Genomic DNA, 16,732 nt, shown 5'->3' with positions numbered 1-16,732 from the left:
GTGATTTCATCCTCAGACATGAGGTTTACTCCTTCATCTGTTTGGAGGCTCGTTATTATTGTTTTCTTCCTTCTGCGTTCATCCAGCTGGAAAGTGGAAACACTCTCCCCATCTATATAAGTTTCGTTTATTCGCATAAAATGCTGTGAAAATAGTCTTTGTAGCTGTTGTAAACAAGCGGTATTTACACCGACCGCCGCTGTCACTGCGGTTTCTAATGTCGACATAAATGTTCAGATGGCTTTTTCAGACTTTCTTTAGGAACGCTATTGCGAACCAAAAAATTAGTTTGGAAATTCTAAAATTCCAAAAAATTAGTAAGATTCGTTACTATTAGCAAATTATTTGCTTCGAACTACTAATTTCGGGCGCGCTTCTACAAATTCCGCTAAAAGGTGTAAGTATTATCCACCGGGGATAATCGCGAACGCGAGTAAAGTTTCGGGAGTGCAATTGTGATCAGTGCGCGCGAGTGTAAAAGATGAATCGCGAGATGGAACACGACGATCTGACGGAGCAAGACGGGCGTATGACGAGCCAGCGAGAGGGCCATGAAACACCCTCGATTGACCGGCCGGCAGAGCACGACAACGTAGTCGCGGTGAATACGACGCCATCGTGTTCAGCTCAAGTACCCGTGGCCGTCGAAGGATCGCCCCAGAGCGAAGGGAGGCTAAGCCACCGAGGCGAGCAAACTATGCAAACCCCGTGGGGATATTTTCCGGTAAGATACACGAACGTCGGTACGCCGAACGTGACACCGCAGATAGCCCGGCCGCTCCCTAACCAGAAATCGACAAGCACACAAAACGATCATACGCAACCGGACTTCGCGGGAGGCGTCAATGATGGCGCATCCAACTCAGCGATGGCGAACACTCATCGGTCAGTGACCCCTGGCTGGTTAATGACCTCCGAGCAGGAACTACGAAGGAAGCAGCTTGAGCTTGATCGTTTTAAAATCGAAGTGCAACAACGTTTAGTGGAACTCCGCGAGCGTGAGCTGGAGTTATTAAAAATAGGTCGAGTAGATACGCGCGAACCACGTACCGAATTGGAAAAGGCGAGTGCATGGCTGCTGAACAAAGAAAATGGTGTTTCTACTGACGCTGCGGAAAGGCCCATCGGAACCTTCGAAAAGGTCCAACGCTCTCGATATGCGGATAACCCGACCACAGCCACACGAAACCCAGCAACGTTATACGAAGCAACTACGCCATGTGATCCGGATTTCCGGGAGTGGCAACGCGCGCTCGATAAACTTCTGTCGCGAGATCCTCGCAACAGGCACAAGACGACGCACGGAAACGGTAACAACTTTGGACACAGCACTTTGGCACAACCATTCGGACACGAGTATCAACACGGCACATCGGCACAAACACACGCTCAATTTTACGGACACAGCACTTCTTCACCACCCCGCGAACAAGATCGCGGATACAACACCTTCGCACAGCCTCACGGACCTGTTCACCAGGCTAGCGCATTTACACATCCACACACGATCGCACCTGGAACTCACCCGTACAACCCGTTGACTGATGGACATGCAGGAACTTTCGGATATTCCGGATACACTTTCTTGAGCCAATCCCAAATTGCCGCACGAAAGGCCAGCGGAAGAGAGTTGCCTACCTTTTCAGGATCGGCAGAACAGTGGCCACTCTTTATTGCAAGCTACGAGCACTCTACGGCGGTCTGCGGTTATTCCGACGATGAAAACCTGATGAGGTTGCAGAAAGCGTTGAAAGGAGCTGCATTGGAAGCGGTGAGTTCGTTGCTGTTACTGCCATCGGGATTGAAGGACGCTATAGCCACACTCAAGCTGCGCTTCGGTAGACCTGATGTGATTGTGGACGCGTTGATAGAGAAAGTGAGGAGCATGCCAGCACCAAGAGCCGATAGACTGGAGACTTTGGCCGACTTTGGATTCGCGGTACGAAACATGTGTGCGACCATCAGGGCGTCTGGGCTGCCCGAATACACATGCAACGTAGTCCTGATGAAGGAGCTGGTATCGAAACTGCCGCCGACGACCTGCATCGAATGGGCGAGACATCAACAGCGGTTACCCAGCGTAACGTTGACGGAGTTCGGGAGTTGGATCAGCGACCTGGCAGAGGCTCTTAGTAGAGTGGTTCCCGTAAGATCTGACGGACTGTCAGACACAGACCGCCGGCGCAGTGGTAAACCTTCACGACCAGAGCAGCGTCATCCGACCACCACGCACATGAACATGCACGCTACAGCCCCGAGCGGTAAGTACACTCCTCCTACACCTAAATGTTCCGCATGCCAGGGAGAGTGTGCAAGCCTAGTCGATTGTCAACGTTTCCTCGAGATGACGGTAGCTGCAAGAAAGGAACACGTAAGTGAATGTAAATTGTGCCGAAAATGTTTAAAATGTCATAAGGGGTGGTGCCATCTTAAAACGCTCTGTGGTTTGAACGGCTGCGAGGCGATGCATCACAAGCTGCTTCATGGGGCCTTGAGTACCAGTAACGCGCAGGAGAAGCACTGTTTAACGCATTCCGGCTCAAATGATCGCACCTTGTTCCGGTATGTCCCGGTAATGATACGTGGTAAAGACGGCAGAGTGGTTCACACGTTCGCGTTTCTCGACGAGGGATCATCGTCGACCTTCATGGACCACAGTCTGATGGAAGAGTTGGGTTTGAGTGGTATGTCCCGGCCGTTGTGTCTCAAGTGGACAGGAGATACAACCAAAGATGAAAAGGCCTCCGTCCAATTAGCGGTGCAGATCTCTGGTGCGTACAAAGGGGCTCCCGTACACGACTTGGCTAAGGTGCACACCGTTACCAATCTAGCGTTACCCTCACAGTCGATTGATATGCAACAATTGGAAGCAGCGTACCCACACCTGAAACGTTTGCAGCTAACTTCTTACACAAATGCTGTACCTCGACTTCTAATTGGTGTAGATAACTGTAGATTGGGAAAATCTCTAAAATGTATAGAAGGAAGGATGAACGAACCAATTGCATCAAAAACGCGCCTGGGCTGGATTATATACGGACCGTGTCCGATTGCAACCGCTAACGTGACTGGAGGTCACAGAAACTTTCATATTTGCAGTGTCGAGGGAAACAGCGATGATCTGCCGACGGCTGAGGTCAAGGCTTATCCCTCTCTGGATTCGCTCGGTATCACTAAACTTCCTCGTCAACTCAAATTCAAGCACGATGAACAGGCGTTGGCGATACGTAGCGAGGAAACGAAGCTGCAGGGTGACAGATTCGAAACAGGACAACGTTGGAAATACGACGACAACCGCTTGCCGTGTAACAAAGCTGCCGCCTTGAAACGCCACGTGATCCCGAAGTTAACCAAAACACCGGATCTAACACCAAGTCGCTGGTTCAACGAGCCGAGTTTCCTATGGGACCCAGAGTCGAACTGGCCGATGTATGAAGCACCTACTACGAGTACAGCCGAGGCACTACGTCCCAACGTGGTACATCACAGCATCGTTGATCAGCTAATAGAATTCAACCGCTTTTCCAGATGGAAAAGGCTTCTGCGAGCAGTAAGATATGTGGTAAGATTCATTGCTAACGTCCGTCGTGCCATGCGGAGACACTTCTTTTTAGGAGGACCACTAACGCAGAAGGAACGGGCGCAAGCTGAGTGTATTCTGTTTAGCAGAATACAAGCAGATGTTTATGCACGCGAGATATGTTGCCTGAAAAGGGAGCCACCCCGGTCGCAGCCATGGAAGAGCGGAGTAGAGAAGAACAGCCCGCATTACAAACTTTCGCCGGTACTCAACGCACACGAAGTAGTGAGGATGCGAGGACGACTAGCCGGTACCTTGAATGTCAGCGAAATACTCCGCCAAAGGGGAATTATATTTACCTGTCGGACGTCCCGAGCGATGCACCTGGAGATGGCTCATTTACTGATCACGGCTTCCTCTATCATGGCGATTCGACGTTTTGTTCGACGTGGAAAACCCTGGGAGATGATTCCGAATTTGGTCGGTTCGGCACGGGAACTGGAAGAGGCACTTCAAGCTGTTGATGTCGACGCGCTGATGGCTGAATTTGCTGGCCCGGATATGAAGTGGAGCTTCAACCCGCCGGCTGCCCCACACTTCGGCGGATGCTGGGAGCGGTTGGTCCGCTCTGTAAAGAAGGTTCTAGGTCAGTTCAATTTACCACGGAACCCGACGGATGAAGTCCTGATGTCCGCGTTCACCGAAATCGAGGTCGACATCAATTCGAGACTACTGACATACGTACCATCGAAGCCGTCCGTCGTATTTACCGAAAGTGGTGCCGTCGTGAAATCAGCTTGGCGAGCCGCTCAGCACTTCGCCGGCTTATTCTGGAAGAGGTGGATAGCCGAATATCTTTCTAGGTTGACCCGTCGATCGAAGTGGTTCGAAAACGTGCGGCCAATCCAGCTGGGTGACACAGTAGTAGCAATCGATAACTGTTTACCGCGCAACAGTTGGCCAAAAGCTCGTGTGATCGAGGTAGTTAGGGCCGAAGATGGTAAAGTGAGACATGCGAGCGTTCGAACTACTAGCGGCATTTACAAACGTCCTAAAACGAAACTAGCGTTATTTAAATATCGACAGCAAAATACTTACCGGTGAGGAGAGAGATTAGTACGATAGCAAACGCGTGCGAAAATTGACAACGAAAACATTAATGACAGCGACAGGAAGTTGAGTGAGATATAAAGATCGGTTTTCTCACTGCAGGGGGCAATGTTGTAAACAAGCGGTATTTACACCGACCGCCGCTGTCACTGCGGTTTCTAATGTCGACATAAATGTGTAGATCTTGTCATTCGATCAAAACGGCTAGAACCGTGGTGAGTTTAGGTTTGCGAAAAAACTTATAAAATGGGCGGGATCACAAACAACGAACCTCTTTTGTAGAAAATCGGCAAGGAATAAAGCAACTAATTTTTTGGTTCGCAATAGCGTTCCTAAAGAAAGTCTGAAAAAGCCGCGTTTTTCTACAGTAGCGTTAGGCTTTTTGCTTTTAAAAGGTTTATGTTAGTGCGCTCTTCTGGATGATGTAGGTAACGTTCATATGCTTTTTTGAGTAAAGTGTGAAGGATGCCCTGATGGAAACGAAAGTTTTTATATTTTTCACTTGTTTTCCAGCGAAAGAAGGACTTAATTTTGGGCTTGGCGAAAACGATCCACCATTTCATCCAGGAGTCATAATTTCTTCGTTGGCTAGTCCACTGTCCCCATTTGTTCCTGAACTCTTCTATGACTTCATCCGATAGTATGTGCGGACGAAGTTGCCAGTATCCGTTTCCTCGAGGAGCCGGAAGAATGGGTAGCGTTAAACGAACCGTCAGTGCCTTATGGTCTGAGAATGAGATCACGTGCATGTTTGTCATTCTTAATTTTGTCCTTAGTGAGGTGGATATATAACATCGATCAATACGCGAGCCTGATCCACGTGCGATATGCGAAAACTCCACCGAGTTCCCTCGGAGGATCTCCCAACTATCGCACAGTCCCAAGCTGTTCACGAGGTTTTGCAGGGCATGACTAACATCCCCACCACCCGTAGCGTCCTTTTTGTTCAAGATGCAATTGAAATCTCCTGCTAGAATAATAGGTTCACGAGCATTGCGCAGATAGAAAGGTACTGTTTGGCGGAAAAAAGCTTCTCGATCTGCTCTCCCCTGACTGCCTGGAGGAGCGTACACGTTGCATAGCGTAGCAGCATTTTCAAGCCGAACGCAGATGAGACGAGAATCCAAACTACACTCAAGGTGCGAATATTTTAGATTCTCGCGTAAAGCGATCGCTGTGCCCCTCCTAGCATCGTTTACATTTGTAATGATGTTGTAGCCAGGGTTTGTCAATTCGGTAGAGTAAACTTCTTGTAGAAAAACAATATCTAGATCAGTTAGGCGTGTAAATGTAGTTAATGCATCAGTTTTTGTTTTGTTTGATATTGTGTTCAAATTAATTGAACCAATATTAAAACTAAATTCATTAGCCATGTTTACAAAATATATGGACAAAAGTGATGGGACAGGAAATGAGGAAAGAAGGAAAGGTTAAAAGAAAAAAATTTACTTACAAAAGCTTAGTGTGTTTGGGTGGACGCCCGGGTTTGCGTTTGACTTGCGAACCCTGCGATGAAGTGGAGGTATCACTCTCCACTTCATCTCCGGTTCGGCGCTTAATCCCAGCAATGCTCTCTTCAGAAGGATTAGGGAGAGGATTTGATGGGATGTAGAGCGGTGATTTGAAGGCAATCTCGTCATCGATCCCTGCTGGACGGCTTGCCGTATCCTCGCTAGTATTTTGCTTCGGTATAGTGTCTGCTGCAGGTGTCGCCTGCTCATCTTTGTCAGAAACTAGCGGCACTGGCAGAACATCTGCTTTTGAAGTGGAAGCTGTATCAAGCTTCGTTGGTGTGTGTTGGTGTGAAGCTGCAGCATCCGCTAATCTCTGTTGCAAGTCCACCTTCGACACTATTAGCGGCTGCTTCTTGGTGCGTTTTTGCGAATTTTTTGCGGTAGTCGCAAAGTTCGATTGTTTAAGTGCGCCTGCGTAAGAGCTGTTCCCACTCCTCTCCTGCCTGTTCACCGCGCAGCCAACACCATGATGTGCAGGAAGTTGACAGTGTGCGCAGGTGCGCACTTGTCCCGGATACGTTACCCCCGTCACCACATCCTCGATTGTAACGTACGACGGGATAGGCTCCTTGCGAACCATTCGAACTGCCCGTATCCCCTTGAAGACCCCGGCCAGCGGGTGACCCTCTGGATGACGTAGTTCGCGCACGCTTACGATGTCCCCATATTTGGACATTGCCTTACTAATCTCTTCGTCGGTGATGAAGTACGGGATGTCCTGGAGGAAGACATCCGTAGCACCATCCTCCATGTCGATGCCGAATGGTTGGAACACGTTTCCTACCTTCCTCCCGTGTTTCCCCTTGTTGCGCTGCACCACTACTTGCGCTTTCTCCATAGATGCAAATTGCAAATAAACGGTGCCGCGCAGGAAGTTTAGGTGCGTACGCACCAGATCATCCGTCGGTAGCAGCATTTTTACGATCAGATCGTAAACCTCCTCCGTTGATGGTTTTACCGCTAGTTCCGAAAAATTGATGCGGAGCGTATTCTCCCATCTTCTCTCTCCTTTACTCATTCTTTCAAAACCGTATGATGACTTTATAACTTGTTTGTTTGTTCGTGTTATCTCGCGCAAACACGTCTACTTGCTTCAAATGTCACGAGACGACTGTGATTGTACCAAAAGGATTTTACTTGTGAGTAGAAATCTGGTTAACATTCTTTAGACTATGCATATAATGTGATGTAAATTTGAAAAGAGATCATTCATCGTGATCTGTTTTTTAAATACATCTTTTTAAATAATTTTAATCACTGTTGCTACTAGCGTTCAAATAACATTAGAACTAAAAACTAAAAAAAAATTATGATAAAAATGTACTACCGAAATTCAATATTTGACGATTCGAATTTTAAGGAATTCCATTTATTTTAGAATGGCAAAAAATTGAATTTTGACAAAAACTTAAACTGGATTTTGCCTGCAAAGAAAACAGTCTTGAAATTTAAATTTAAAGTCAAAATACTAGCAAATTCTTGTTAACAGAATGTCAAGATTTTTTAAACCTTGTTTGGAAAAGAAAAACACAAACAAAAAACTCGCTTTTGCCAGAGAATGAATTTCCTTTTTGGCTGTAACATTTTTCGATACATTGTTTTGAAGTTATAAGTGGAACTTTGCATAAAAGGCTATAAAAATGTTCCGTTGTTGTTTTGAACATGTTGACTGTAGATCTACCCATAAATAAAAATACATTTTTAAAATGTTCCTTCTTTAAATGCCCTAGCGAATGAGTAAAATGCTTTGTATCCGGAATTATTATTAATAAAATGAATTATTTTTCAAATGTACTAAAAAGATCAAATATTGATATCTTGTTAAAAATATATTTCGGTTATAATAAAGCATTTTATACAATACACCTCTTGCTGGGTATTGCAAACGAATCGCAAAGAAAAACCACATTGATAGCAAGACAAAAGAAAACTCTAAGTCATCAACTGCCGAACGATAGCAATATGGTACGTGGCTACCTTTTCGACTTACAACGTTGCATTATTGTAATGCCACTTCATTGCTGTTGAATGTGTCGCAAAATCGTAAACTTTTCCGCACCATAAACATTGGAACCCCCGTGTGTTCCCTAGTTAACTTCATTCGTGCCATTTCGATTGCCGATCGATCGATGGTTTAGAAAGATACAAACACCTGCCGGAATAACGCATCTAGATCAGCTTCACCATAACGAACACATTATGTGAAGGATCAGCATTATATATATGTGTTCCATCCGGTAGCTTTCTGGTGCTTCAGTTAATCAGCGCCTACGTGTCGGTGATTTCCAGCAAAAATTAGTACACATCAGCTTTACGTCCACCTTTTCTTGTCCACCCAAAAAGGAATCACCTCCGCTATATCATTCCACCGCCACCCCATCAGATGCATCAGATTCCGATGGTACAGCAATAACTTTATCCTTCGCTGTCGTAAATTCGAACGTTTACAGCATCTTAAAACTTTTCCCATAAAACTGGACCAAACGGTAGAAGCTTCCCGACAAACGAGATCTTCTAAAATGGACGATTTTATGACCTATGGCGGACGCTATCGTAATGCTGCCTTTACCAAACGCATGCTCACCCACAGCATGGCTCCCATGGCTCGCGACAGCTTTCCACTCAAGTACACTCTGGAAGGTTCCCGTTTCCGGGCCCCTCCCTATCATCGGGAACAGATAGCATCAAGTCGAACGAGAAGAAATTGTTTTCCAATTTTCCGACAATGAGATGACAATTACTTTTTCACCCGTTCACGTTTAGCGAAACATAGCAAGGATGGGGTGAAGTTTAAAAATTGATTCACTATTGTCATTCCGGGCAAAACGGTCGTAATGTTCGGTCAAGGTGGTAATAAATAGTTTAGCTGCATTCTTGCCTCTCTGTGGAAACACAATGGTAAGGATGCAATTGAAGAAAGCACTACTACAACGCTGCGAATGAATAGGGAATGGATGGGAAAATTATTTTCGAGCGTTTTGTAACTGTGTATTTAAACAGTTTTTATGAAGCATTCGTTTTAATTCGAGTGGATGACACGTACGGCACTATGGCCGCGAAAGTAATCGAATGTTCAAACGGCGCTTTTACAGGGGTTTTCAGCTGTTTGAAGAATGCAAGTTAAGGCCCGATTATATTATGTATTTTTGTATAGATTTTCAATGAAAAAATATGTCAAATTAATGGGGCGGCCCGGTGGTACATGTGAAAAACGGCGCCCGTCCACACGGCAGGGACCGGGTTCAAATCCCATCCGAACCGTCTCCCCGCAGCATGGACTGACTATCCTGCTACGTGGTAAAATAAGTCTTGATACGGCCAGGCCGTTCTAACCGAGCAAAAAATATGTCAAATTAATGTCAAACGTTGTTGTTTGACAGAAAGTACCATGTTTGAACTGACGGATGGCACTCGCCGTATGACAGAAATTACCATGTTTGAACTGACGGATGGCGAAACAAAATTATAAAATCTGTTTTTTATTACAAGATTTTTATGTTGATGATTTATGTTAACAATTTTAATATTTAGATACAAGATATATAACGATACACTAATTTTAGGAATATGCTTTGAAGTACAATTTCATTCAGTTACTTTAAAACTTTATAATGTAATTGAGCCTGTACTATTTAAATTTATCCTACAGATGACTGCTTCGATAGTTTGGATGATATGACATTTAAATGGCAACAGATGATATCACAATTATGGCAAGGTACAGCATGACGCCAATACAGCCTTATTAGTGCCGTATAAACTCACGCTTGTAAATGCGTCTAGGGATCTGATGGTTTTTGTTTGAAATACCAGTTGAACCTGCCTGGTTGTGACGGATTCAGTTGAATTATTCGTCATTTTGCCCTGCAATAGTTGGATCGCATTGAAACCAACGAGGTGGTCATTTTTCCTCGAGTTACCGGAATTATATTTTAATTTCGGGGAAAAAGTTTTGATTCTTCTTGTAAAAATCTTTACTTGAAACGGGTATTCTGTGGAAGACCGTTGTATTACAAAGACAGTGGAGCGCCGATTTTCCGGATACCTTTTATCCGGCTGTCCCATTACCCGTGCAGCTCGGAAATGACAGTTTTGAAGGCAAATTGACATATTAACTGCAAACCGGTGATGGCAAGATATAAAAGTCTTAATAGGAAATAATACAATTTGCTCAAGTTTGACTAAATAGAACAAGTGCACGTTATTACGAATTAACATCTAGCTTTAGAGAAAAAGTCCAACCATTACACACTGAACACTAATATTTATCAAAAAAAAAGATTTGGGCTTATTATCCGTGATATTCGCTTATCCGGCAGAGGCTGAGTCCCGATACGCACGGATAATCGGCATTCCACTGTAATAACATTGTTATCCCAATTGACAGATTAATATCTACCAAGCAACCCCACTATCGAGTGTAAACATATTTTTAGTGAGGTATTTCACAGTATTTCTTAAAGTAACCCGTATTTAGTACGAAATGTGTCATCTGAAATCTTTGAGCTGTCATGAGCTGAATTTACTTACATAGTTTCACTGTTCTAACAGCTGAAAACCCCTGTCTTCATAGTAATTAATGTATCATCAACTTCTCTTGGATAATAAAAACTTAAATGGTTTTAAAACCTATCAAATTATATATACTGAAGCCTTAAAAGTTGCTCTTGTTTTAATGAACCATGAATAAAACCAGTATCAGCGTGAAAAAAGAGTGAAACAAAACTCCCCCGTAACATGATAAAAAGTTAATATGAGAAGCCAACTATTCAACGACGAGTAATTCCACTCACAGATAGCCAATTATTTGGGATGCTAGAACCTGACCAAAACCGGTCTTAGAACCCGCAATAGAAGAAACCTCACATTGCGTCACGTGCACGGAAAGACAAACATTTCCCAACACATTCCATTTCGCTTGTGCTGTGAATAGTCACCATTTTTCATTGGCACAATTTCACCTTCCGTCATGTAACTTTACGATCGGTCACCAAAATGAAAACGGGTCGGACCGGGGTTTTTTTTTCATCGGCGTAACGCATAAACAAGAATTTCTTTTAATACACTTCCACCAACCGTTTGGTGTTACGTTTTATGGATGCACGTGTTTGGTTAGTTCATGTGGATATGTTTTTTTTTGCTTTTTCGCTTTGTATCTTCCGCATTTTGTGGATAATATTCTTTCCTCTCCAAACATCATGCTGCAAAACAGTAATAATGATAATGTGGTAGTTTTTTTTTCATCGAAAAGAATGCTGTTTGTGTCGTGGTTGCTTGACATGACCCGTAGCAAGTTCACACAAGGTTTTGTGAGACGAGTTTTCCCCTTTTTTTAGCAGTTTACAATAGAAAGATGCTTTTCTTTATGTTCTCGTTCATTACATGTAGCTTCAATTTTTCGACATTTCTTCGAGTCTTTCGTACAGCTTCGTCAGGGATAGGAAATGAAAATGTATTGCGATGACACTCGAAAGTGAAAAAAGCTTCCACTATGCATTGAAAACCGGAATTGTATGGCATCTTTTTTTTTTGTTTTTTTTTTTTGGTGCTTTAGTGTGCAGATTCTTCAAATGTGGTACAGTGTGTGCAGACAACACAAAGAGCACACACATCGAAACAAACAAACGAAGCTGATCCTCACTAGTGAACCCGTGTCGCATTAAAACATTCGTGTGACGCTCGATTTGATGCTATAAAAATCCAGCCCAGTGTTTGTGCTGCTCATCATCCAACATTTTCATCATTGTTTGACTTTCACACCCTCGCACCCGTTACGCCATTATGCTCAGGTGCTGGTGGTGGTGGCGTCACTATGGATTGCACCATTCGCTTCCCCATTTCATTTGGCTTCAACCATAAATCAACGAACCAACGAACACGAGAGCCCGCTGGCTGTGGCTTTGAGGGTAATGCGGTTTGTGTATTTCACGCTGTCAAAAGCGCCGGATAAAAGCGCTGCATAATGAACACAATCAAACTCCACCCGCTGTTACTGCAGATGGTATGAACGTTTTCTTTTTTTGTGTGTGTGTGTGTTTGCAATTCGTCGCGTTGTCAAAGTAACAGTTTCGCTTTGCTTGCGTTCAGTTCGAAAAGCTTCACTGTGTTTCACCCACTGCATCGTGTTTCGCTTTGTGGTTGAGGACACATTCGCAGAAAATGGGAACTAAAATATTAAATTATCAACAGAAGAAGCAAAAAAACCCATAAGCGCACTGTAAAGGGGGGGGAAATGCATATCCTTTAACAACACAACATAACAATATTGATCGATGGACAGCTTTTCGATACTCGGAACAAACCTTAATTTTTTTTTTATGCCACATGCCAAACAATTGTTAATGTGGCATTCGTAATACGGTTTTTCGTATGGTGCACGGTAATGAGATTATCTTTCTGACAGATGGAACTTTTGGTGTGAAAAATTCTCCAAAATCAATACATTTTGCAAAAGGATGAAAAAAGGTATGAAAGTTATTTATTTTATACTTTGATGCTTTTCATCACCCTTCGCTGTAACCAAAAAAGAAACCTGGAAAAAGGTATGCTTTACACATTTTAATGATAATTTGAATGAGTTAATTTTTTAACGTGCAGAATGAGCTCAAACCAAAATGTACATTACCTTTGCTTTATGCGCACAGAATGGTTGATTCGTCAACCATAAATAATGTTAAGGGAAAGCCAGAATTGGTAGGTCAAAAACTCTCTTGTTGGTTGTAGTGTCACAGTTTTTTTAAAGTTCTGACGCATAACATTCAGGAAACCAAAGCCTAATTTATATAAAAACATATTATTCAATTTAAACAACAATTCAAACGGTTCACATGAGTCCTCGACCGTATTCGACCATGATGCAATATTTGATCTCATACTATAAGTCAATATTCACACAAATCCGTTCCGACGTGATATGATATCCCTGCTCTTCACAAACAACTTTTCCTTTCCGCACAGGAAACGATCACCTAACTAGTTTCGTGCATCCGACAATGGCTAAATTATCCTAATGAATTTGATGAAAACGTCTGTCGTGGCATTCGTCGCGCATCGAATCAAACTGCAAACCCCGTTCGACCACCGGCATCGTTCATACCAAACAGAAATGCATCTCTATCGAAGTGCATTTTCCAATCATGCAATTTATATAATCAATTTTCTTGCCCACTCATTGCTCGGCTCCCCGGCAGTGGCAAGGTGCGATCGAGATTTTTGTTATCGTTGCACATCCATTCAGCGCTATAGCACGCTCGGCAGCATAGTCACGTTTCATTCTTCGGAAGTCTACTCTCATACCCAATCAAGCTCGAGCCCAATAATGCCGATAAACTGATAAATTTATTGAATTTTTCATTATCTTCTTTTTCTTCCCACGATTCGGACAATCTCCAGTATGTGTCCATCCAGGGCTTTTGTTAGTAGCCGATTCGGAAGGATTGTTTGAGATTTCGGGATGAAGTACGGAAGCTAATTCAATCCCGGAATGTATCTTTCTTGCACGTTGAAAATAGCTTCTTCATCTTTTAAGGCCTGACTATTATTAGTTTAGTTAACTTATGATTCATACCCAGTCCAGTAGCTTTTGTCATCATATTTCGTGTGAGTAACTTTGTACTGCACTTTGTACTATTAGGAAAAAAGGGGTAGCCCATTCACAGTCGTCTGTAACATGGTTATTCACTTTAAAAAAAGCTTTGTTTAGTGTGATTCGTAGTGCTCTGAGATGATCTTTTGGGGCCTCTAAGCGATTGTGCCTTTGTACAATAAATCATTAGAATTTTCAAACAGTACACGACTCAGCACTTTGTTTATTGCATTAAGAAAAGGATGCAGTTAGGACACGTTTTGATTTCGCTGTATTTAATTAAACCTGGAAAGGCTCATCGGAAAAGTGCAGATTGATGTTGAGCTATAAAGCACACCCAGAACATAAAATCTATGGTATCTCTCATGGACTTGTCTTGATTTTTCAGCCTTTTTTGTCCAAGTCTTGATTTTTCAGCCTTTTTACTAAAGTATATTCCATCGGAAGCGCTTGACACCTTTGGTTTGATAAAAAAAATATTTTGGTTGAAATTATGTAGAAATCAAAACTTTAAAAATTGTTCGTTTAACAATCTCGATTGGCTGTGAAATTAAAATATTCATGTAGTAGAAGATGCTCTGTGGAATGCTGTCATTTACTACGAATTACTTCTAAGAGTTTAAAACATTAAAAGCCAACAAAAATAAATTTATCTAAATCGGTCATCAATCCCCGGTTCAAAGGCAAATTTTGAAGGTGTTAAAAGCTCGGCACACTTGCAAAAACGAGTTAGTGAAGCCGAATTAATTGAGTTAGTAACACGAACCATTTATATTACATGACATGCTCTTTCATATATTGCTGTCATCTATCAATATAGTTATACTTAAACCTATTGAGATAAATTTAGCTTTTGTTCAGATGCTAAAGTATTTGGGGAATATTGAATGAGAAATATTATAAAAATATTATAAAATAAATCGGTCGACTTATTCGAATAGCGATTGCTTTGATTTTTAACGATTGTTTTAATCAGTGCAGAACGTTTTTACTGAAATACAATTCTTCAACAGAATAAAAAAAATGAATCGAATATTTGTTTTGGTCTGTCGCGCGAATGTCCAGAATTTATCGTGCGAATGTACAAACGAACCAAAATGTATTGAGAATATTATTTAACAGATTTTTACTTATTCAACAACAAAATGAGTTGATTTCAACGATGTTTCTACAAGTTTCTGCCACCCAATGGAGAATAAAAACAAGTTATGTTTCGTTTTTTTGTAAGTATTCTTTTGCGCACACACATTGTCACATTAAACAACATTTGGAATAAAAATCAGAAAAATTTAAAAAAGTAGTAATTATCATGTAAAAATTACATTATTTTATCATACTTTTTTATACTTTCTTTTACATGTTTATCTGCAGATTAGCTGCAGAAACAATCCTTACAAATAAGAACACCAAACTACAGTAAAAATTAAATTTTAGTTCCGTAATTAAACTTGAAAAGAATTCTACAGAGAGACAATAAGGTTTCGAAACAAATCCTCAAATTCAAGGTAAACTAACTAACTATTATCAATGCACTTTAAATTATGCAACTTTAAATTAGTATAATTCAATCATCAAAAGCACACACAAAATATTTTAGTTAAGTTTAACTATTAGATAAAATGACAGATTTTTTAAAGATAATTATTCTAAACAAATAAAGTTTATCGATTGAATGATAACTAGTCAAACAGCAAATCTGTCATCAAACAAATTTTGAACCAAAAACCACCAAAGCAAATGGCACAAGACAGCCAACATTCCTTTTCCCCCCTGAAACTGTTCCTTATTTACAAATCGAAATGCGCAAATCTACATGACGTGTCGCAATTTGTCATTCCCGCTCTCCCACCCAAAAGGGAAAACAAACGATGGACTGCCAAACCGGAAGCGTTAAAACGCTTTTCCTTCGCACCCGAAACTAATAGACTTCCTTCCCCTTCCCCCCTCCCTTAGGGAAGCCTTTAAGAAAACACTGCTTAGGGTTCTATCGCTTGCGAAAAGAAACACGAAAGTAAAGTCACAAACGATCATATCAGAACAGTTACGAACTATTCCGTTCCGCTTTTGCGATAAGATGCATCATTTTTCACTACCACACAACCGCTGCTTTCGTTGGGTTTGTCGTTCCATCTCCAAACACACCCTTCATATCGTAGAGCAGCACATACAGCAACGAAGAAAAAAAAAACACATAGTGAAGCAGGAGTATCATTTGAAGCATCATTAAATCTGTCAGCTTCCAAAATCAACTTTTCACAGCGAGTGCAATGGAAACGGGAAAAAGGTGGGAAATGAAAGAACACACGATGCTGCATCCAAATATCTTACTGTCTTGCGTAGGTATAACAGATTGAGTTTTTCTTTTCTATTTCTGCTGTTTTTGCTACAAACCCAAATGTATGCTGCCTTTTTGGAACAAGTTTATTTTGGATGCAGGAAACGACTACGTTCATCGTTTGTGCTTCAAATTTGCGCACGTTAAGAAACCGAGTAGCACCTTCTGCATACATCTATCACCACACGCACGATACGAATCTCAAACAGTGGTTACTAATCCTTGCACAACGTGCAGGGATGCACGCACGCCAGCCACCGTATACACTTGTTTCGCAAACAAAATGCATTTTTTGTTTGTTTTTGCTTCGCCGGGGCATCAGTTGTTCGAGTGAAAAGTTTCGTACGAAGCAAATGAAGAAACAAGAACCCAATAAGACTCTTCAGGAAGCTTGTGAGTAGTTGTGATGGTTGGATGGTACAGAAAAAAAAACGCATGAAACAAACCCTACAGAGGGTTTTGATTTGATGTATGTTGATTTTACTCTCGGCAAATGTTATGATGATTGATAGTTTACCTCTTTGGTGGGAAGCAACAGTACGCCATTCGACTACGGTGAGTATGGTTTCTTTTACTTCCTGCTTGAGACATTCACATAGTACGGGTGTCATTCCTTTACCTGGAGCTGGAACGAAATAATACAATGCGGTTACGATATAGTTAGTTCG

At 42.2% G+C, this 16,732-nt stretch overlaps 1 protein-coding gene across 2 annotated transcripts in view; it reads right to left on the bottom strand.

Moving 5' to 3' along the window:
• The window catches only part of LOC125764278 (furin-like protease 2), a 365,455-nt gene that overhangs the window by 237,698 nt on the left and 111,025 nt on the right, over positions 1-16,732 (bottom strand). The window contains exon 1 of one of the 2 annotated variants that reach the window (XM_049428340.1): positions 16,582-16,684. The exons of the other annotated variant lie outside the window; for it this stretch is intronic. The gene's annotated coding sequence lies outside the window, so the exon portion shown is untranslated. Of the gene's footprint in view, positions 1-16,581; positions 16,685-16,732 lie in introns of those variants that run through there. 2 annotated transcript variants of the gene reach the window in all.

Source organism: Anopheles funestus, chromosome 2RL (genome assembly GCF_943734845.2).
Source record: "Anopheles funestus chromosome 2RL, idAnoFuneDA-416_04, whole genome shotgun sequence".
Classification (NCBI taxonomy): domain Eukaryota; kingdom Metazoa; phylum Arthropoda; class Insecta; order Diptera; family Culicidae; genus Anopheles; species Anopheles funestus.
This window is presented reverse-complemented; position numbering and strand designations above follow the sequence as displayed.